General features: G+C 37.3%; 1 pseudogene; it reads left to right on the forward strand.

Moving 5' to 3' along the window:
- Window positions 1-6,778: 6,778 nt before the first annotated feature.
- Window positions 6,779-7,388, forward strand: LOC136133092 (NEDD8-conjugating enzyme UBE2F pseudogene; annotated as a pseudogene).
- The last annotated feature ends 243 nt before the right edge of the window (window positions 7,389-7,631 follow it).

Consider the following 7,631-nt stretch of genomic DNA (forward strand, 5'->3'; position numbering starts at 1 on the left):
TTATATAACCACAGTGTGATTATCTAAACCAGGAGATTAATACTGATATAATACTGTTAAATAATCTACAGTCCTTATTTAATTAACATTAATTGTCTCAGTATCCAATTCAAGATCACAAACTGAATTTAGTTATCATGTCCATTTAGCTTCCTTTAATCCCAGACAGTTTCTTAAATTGAAGTCATTTCTATCTGCATTGAGAGAATGAAAAAAATTCCTAAAAATAGGAAACCATAAACAAGACCAAAACACAACTCTCAGAATGGGAGAAAATATTTGCAGATGAAGCAACTGACAAAGGATTAATCTCCAAAATTTACAAGCAGCTCATGCAGCTCAATAACAGAAAAACAAACAACCCAATCCAAAAATGGGCAGAAGACCTAAATAGACATTTCTCCAAAGAAGATATACAGATTGCCAACAAACACATGAAAAAATGCTCAACATCATTAACCATTAGAGAAATGCAAATCAAAACTACAATGAGATATCATCTCACACCAGTCAGAATGGCCATCACCAAAAAATCTAGAAACAATAAATGCTGGAGAGGGTGTGGAGAAAAGCAACCCTCTTGCACTGTTGGTGGGAATGTAAATTGATTCAGCCACTATGGAGAACAGTATGGAGGTTCCTTAAAAAACTACAAATAGAACTACCATATGACCCAGCAACCCCACTACTGGGCATATACCCTGAGAAAACCATAATTCAAAAAGAGTCATGTACCAAAATGTTCATTGCAGCTCTATTTACAATAGCCAGGACATGGAAGCAACCTAAGTGTCCATCAACAGATGAATGGATAAAGAAGATGTGGCACATATATACAATGGAATATTACTCAGCCATAAAAAGAAATTAAATTGAGTTATTTGTAGTGAGGTGGATGGACCTAGAGTCTGTCATACAGAGTGAAGTAAGTCAGATAGAGAAAAACAAATACTGTATGGTAACACATATATATGGAATCTAAGAAAAAAAAAGGTCATAAGTATCTAGGGGTAAGATGGGAATAAAGACACAGACCTACTAGAGCATGGACTTGAGAATATGGGGAGGGGGAAGGGTAATCTGTGACAAAGTGAGAGAGTGGCATGGACATATATACACTACCAAAAGTAAAATAGATAGCTAGTGGGAAGCAGTTGCATAGCTCAGGGAGATCAGCTAGGTCGTTTGTGACCACCTAGAGGGGTGGGATAGGGAGGGTGGGAGGGAGGGAGACGCAAGAGGGAAGAGATATGAGAACAGATGTATATGTATAACTGATTCACTTTGTTATAAAGCAGAAACTAACATGCCATTGTAAAGCAATTATACTCCAAAAAAGATGTTAAAAAAAAAATCAATCCCCCCCAAAAAAATACATGCAATATTATCATCATTTTTGGAATATCAGTATTAACTCCCCTTTATGTATTAGGATCTGAAAATAATTGTGAAACTGTGCTCAGTTGCTTTTTAGTCCCCAAAATAACTTCTTACAAAGTGAGAGAGTGGCATAGACTTATATATACTACCAAACATAAAATAGCTAGTGGGAAGCAGCCGCATAGCACAGGGAGATTAGCTCAGTGCTTTGTGACCACCTAGAGGGGTGGGATAGGGCGGGTGGGAGGGAGATGCAAGAGGGAGGGGATATGGAGATATATGTATACATATAGCTGATTTACTTTGTTATAAAGCAGAAACTAACACACCGTTGTAAAGCAATTATACTCCAATAAAGATGCTAAAAAATAAAATAAAATTTAAACCAGTTTAAAAAAAAAAGTTTCTTACAGATAGATGATATCCAAAGTAACTCAACCATTTCAAGGACATGAGTTTGGCCACTAGATGACAATAGAGTCCTTTTCTTTCAGACTTGCCCAGGTTTCCAGTTTAAGGATTACCACTAGTGGCACATTAACGAAAGGCTTTATAATATTCTAATACTATCTGGGGATGACACATTATGCTAGAAGATTCAACATTGTACAGATCACATTGCCTTATAATTATCTGTTTTAGTGTCTGTCTCCCCTACTACACTGTGAAGTACTTAATGAACCTAGTTATCTTTCATTTATTCTTACATTCATGATATCCAATACTACAGCCAATAATTTATAGTTGACTGTCAGTACATGCTTAATATATACATTGCATATATATTATATATTTATATATATATATAATGTACTCTCTATATATATATCCATTATACCTTTAAAACAACTTTCAAACAAAATAAGGATTAATAAACTGCCAAATGTTTTATGTACACTCTATACCATTTAATGCTTTGTTTTTCAACAGAATTGAGATTTATCTCTAAATTTGTTCTTTGCAGGCTGGTTTGGAATTCTTTATTGGTCCGTTGCACCAGAAAACAGTACTTAGTAATTGTCTAGTCTTAATGTTGAAGGGTATTCTATCTGACTCATGCAATCTTCTTGATCAGCTTTTAACCAATGGTGACAATATAATCTAGGTTTAGACCAATTAAATGTAAATAGAAGTACACTGTGAGCTTCATATAGAGCTTTTGCTTTTCTTATATAGATGTCATCTTGTTCCCTTCTTTCATCTTTCCATTGAAATGAGTGCAATAAGACTCCTTTATAATGAGGTGCTACATTAGTCATCTTCTGATCATAGGAGACACAAGTGAAAGCCAAGGACAACAACCAAGATTATAGTTCCACCTTTATTGAGCTCCTGAAGAAATGACAGCAATTGCCTACATCTGGAGTGTTTGTATATGAGATAAATAAGCCCTATATGTTTGTGCCACTGTATCTGGGCTTTCTGTTACTTAAAAGCTTGATTCATTCCAAATGGATAAAAAGTCTGTAAGTGCTTTGGAAGTAAAAGTTATTATTCTTTGTTAACCAGTTTTTAAATTCCATGAACAGGTAACACGTTTATCTTTATATTAACTTTATAGTGACTAGTAGAGAGCCTCATACATATTAGGGAGCTGAAAAATATTTGCTTAGTAAATTTATGAATGAATAATTTCTGAAATTTCTAGGCGAAGCTTATTTTAAATTGAAGTATTTTTTTGAGATGGCCATCCTTACTCAGAAATAAATAAATAAACAAACAAACAAATAAATAAATATTTCAGGAATCAATAAAAATATAAAACAAAAGGACAACCTATTGAATGGGAGAAAATATTTGCAAGTGATATGACATGTAAGGGGTGAATATCCAACATACATAAACAGCTCATACAACTCAACATCAAAAAGACAAACAACCTGATTAGAAAAATGGTCAGAGACCTGAATAGTCATTTTTCCGAAAAGGACATGCAGATGGCCAACAGGAACATGAAAAGATGCTCAACATTAGCTAATCATCAGGTAGCTACAAATCAAAACCACAATGAGATATCACCTCACAGCATGAAAAAAATCACAAACAACAAATGTTGGCAAGGATGTGGAGAAACGGGACCCCTTGTACACTGTTGGCCAGAATGTAAATTTGTGCAGCCACTGTGGAAAACAGTATGGAGGTTTCTCAGAAAACTAAAAACAGAACTAACATATATGACCCAGCAATTCCACTCCTCGGTATATATCTGAAAAAAAGGAAAAACACTGATTTGAAAAGATACATGCACCCCAATGTTCACAGCAGCAACTATTTACAACTGCCAATATATGGAAGCCACCTAAGTGTCTATCAACATTTTATATGAATGGATAAAGAAGATGTGGTGTATATATGTACAATGGAATACTACTGAGCCATAAAGGAGAATGAAATTTTGCCATTTGCAGCAACATGAATGGATTTGGAGGGTATTAAGCTAAGTGAAATAAGTCATGTATCAATGTCTTTTGGAATTAGAGTTTTCTCTCTCCAATCCCAGGAATGGGATTGCAGGATCATGTGGTAACTCTATATTTAGTTTTTTAAGGAACTCCAAACTGTTCTCCACTGTGGCTGCACTAAATTACATTCCCACCAAGAGAGTAGGAGGGTTCTTTTTTCTCCACACCCTCTCCGGCATTTATTATTTGTAGACTTTTTAATGATAGCCATTCTGACTGGTGTGAGGTGATACCTTATTGCAGTTTTGATTTGCATTTCTCTAATAATTAGCAAACTTGAGCATCTTTTCATGTGCTTATTTGCCATCTACATGTCTGCTTTGGTGAGCTGTCTTTTCAGAACTTTTGACCAGTTCTCAATTGGGTTGTTTTCTTATTCTTGAGTTTTAAGAGATCTTTATATGTTTTGGATACCAGTACTTTATCAGCTATGTCTTTGCAAATATTTTCTCCCACTCTGTGTCTTGTCTTTTTGTTCTCCTAAAAATAATTTATTTTTCAAGAAAATAAATTTGAAGAACAATAATATAACGATTTTAAGCTGTAGTCATAATTTGTAGAGATTCTCCACAGCAATAAAACATTATGTAACTATAAGTATTTACATGACTAAGGAAATATTATAAATAATATAATATTAAATAATCCTCAACTATTTCTGGGCAAATTATCTCCCATTATTTGAAATAATTTCTGAAAAAAATGTGTGCTTATGGTAGTGTTAGGTATTGGTATTGTTGATTAATGGAGGTAAAAGAAATAAGATGCTTCCAGGGTTTTTAGAATATAATGTTGCCGTAACTGACAAATGGTTTATAACTATGAGCTCTTCCTTGTTTCTAAGTATATACACCACAAGCAGAGGCTTGGAACTTTTTAGTGTTACAGATGAGAGTGGGTTTCATGAACTATTTATTGATAAACAACCTATTTATTATTGAAAAATAAGGAATTCAATAATGCAAAAAGAGTTAATTCAATGTAATTTATGCTCAGTGGCCCAATTATAGGTTGATTTTGATCAAGTAACTGAGAATACAGCTGTATTAGGCAGGATTCCCAGTTTCAAGCAAGCTACCTCTGGCCCATTTAAGCAAAACAAACAAACTTTTTAACATATTCATAGCACAATGTGACAAAGATGGATAGCTATGGAACAGATTTATACTTTCTATTCTGTCGGATAGAGTTGTTGCTGAGGAACTGCTGCAAATTATGGACTATATCTCCCTTCACCTGTGAATCCATGTGGGTCTGGTGGCTGGATCTCATCTAGGATTGTGAGGATAAGTGATATGTGTCACTTCATAGAATGGCTTTAAAATGGAGTACTTCATTCCCATTTGTTCTTGCTTTAACTGCAGATGCTGACAAAGCCTTAGGGGGAGATAGAACATAAAGATGAAAACAGCCCAAGCCATACACTAACTAAAATACCGTCCAAGTTCAGTGAGTTGATGAGAAATAAACTTCTATATTGTAAACCACTGAAGTTTTGAGTAGTTCATTCAAAAAGCTACAGTTACCTTAACTGATATATACATAGAGTTGCTGGAATTCTAGATGATCAGGCTTGGAAAACTGGCAATGATAATGGAAAAGTAAAAGTGAAAACCACAGCCAAATCTCACCACTGAATAAGTTGGGTGAAGACACTTCTGTTTCCACAGTTGAACACTAGAAATTGTAACTTTGCCACTGGCACTGGACACTGGGTTCAGCTGCTGGCTCTGTGGCCCCTGGATACTTGAAGTTGCTGCAATCTCTGCAGCTACTATTTTCTATCACATTTGATTTATTGTATAAATAACTTCTGACTCAAAGTCCCAGGTGAAATTGGATGAGCTTATGTCACATACAGGTGTCTAGTGTGCAATGTTGGGTGTTGGAAAAATGAGTATCTGCCCTTCTGGGCCTTTATAGTGGGAGGTGATCACCTAAATTTCTGTGCTGAAGAGTCATCTGATTATTAGGCTATTCAGATATACACTAAACTAGCAATTAAGACATTAATTCTGAGAAGTGTACTAGTTACCCATTACTGCACAACAGATTAATCCCAAATATGAAGGACTAAAACAATAAAATTTAGTATCTCACAGTTTCTGTGAGTTAGGGATTCATGACAACTTAGCTGAGTGTTTGTGTCTCACAGCCTCTTACAAGAGACCTGATAGGGGCTGTAGGAATCTGCTGGCTTGATAGGAGCTAGAGGATCTGTTCATAAGATGGCTCACTCACAGGGTTGTTGGTAGGGAGCATGGGTGGACCTCTTCATAGGATCACCAGGTGACCTCATGACATAGAAGCTAGCTTTCCCTGAACTACATAATCCAAGACAGAGCAAGAGAGGCAAATGCCACAATTTCCATTATGACTTAGCCTTATAATTCATACACCATCACTTCTGTCATATTTTATAGGTCACAGAGACAAACCATGAAGCAATATCAGAGGGGACTACACAATGATGTGAATGTTGGGAGATAAGGATCATGGGGAGCTATTTTTTGGACAGTGGCCACCACAGGGAGAGTGGAATTTTGTCACTATATACTTCAGATTTCACTACAGAATTTTAATTGTGGAATCAGTAAGGTACAAATAAGAAGAGGTTATTTTATTGATCTGGGTACTACCAACTATTTCTCTGAGTTTAACTCTTTAATTGCTATATCTACCGATTTCTAGGGTTCCAGTCAATTTTACAGGGAAGGGAAGAGCTCATCTCAGCTCTTAAAAATGACTGCCAAGACGGAAGAGAGAAGCTGAGTCCAGCCTCATTTCCGGTCCCGTTGCCTGCCAAGCCACTTCCGGTCCAGCGTCCAGAGCTGGGTGTGGCTCTGAGCGTCGCGTGTCGCCCCCGCTGGCTGGGTGTGGTGTTGGGTGCCGCCCCGACTCTCCAGTCTTGTGGTTCCCAGGGCAAGGTGGCAGTAATGCTGATGCTGACAAGCCCCCTGAAGCGGGATGATGGTTGGTCTCAAAGGGTCGCTCCCGGGAGTCAGCCACAGCCTCTGACTCCCTCAGCGGGTTTCGGCGAGAGACAGTCTACTTGTTAAAGAGATTGCAGAACTTGAAGCTAATTTACCTTGTACATGTAAAGTGCATTTTCCTCAACCAAACAAGCTTCATTGCTTTCAGCTAACTGTAACCCCAGGATTTTTTTTTTTTTTTTTTTTGGTTTTGTGTTTTTTGATAGATGAGGGTTACGACGAGGGTGGAAAATTTCAGTTTGATACTGAAGTTCCTGATATGTACAACGTGGTGCCTCCCACAGTGAAATACTTGACCAGGATCTGGCACCCCAGCATCACAGAGACAGGCGAAGTATGTCTGAGTTTACTGAGAGAACGTTTGATTGACAGCACCGGCTGCGCTCCCACGAGGACACTGAAGGATATTGTTCGGGGATTCAACGCTTTGTTAAGTGATCTTTTGAATTTTGATGATCCACTGCATGTTGAAGCTGCAGAACATAATTTGCCAGACAAGGAGGACTTCCAGAATAAAGTTAAAGAGTACATGAAACATTATGCCAGAGGATAGGACGAGAAGACTGCAGCGCCGTGGACTGTGCGTTATAAGTTTGTCTCCAACTGAAACAAAAAGGGAGCCTCTTCCTCAGTCCTCGCGCTCCCCTCGGTCCCATTGGGTCCTCAAGTCCTGTGACTATGTTGTCCTGAGGAAGAACCTCTTCATGACTGCCCATTGTAGATGGAGAGTTCTACATAAATACAGCAAGAGAATGTGTTTGGGGTTCTCAAGTGTTGTCCCCTTACCTTAACATGC

The sequence above is a fragment of the Phocoena phocoena genome, chromosome 1, assembly GCF_963924675.1.
Source record: "Phocoena phocoena chromosome 1, mPhoPho1.1, whole genome shotgun sequence".
NCBI classification, from domain to species: Eukaryota; Metazoa; Chordata; class Mammalia; order Artiodactyla; family Phocoenidae; genus Phocoena; species Phocoena phocoena.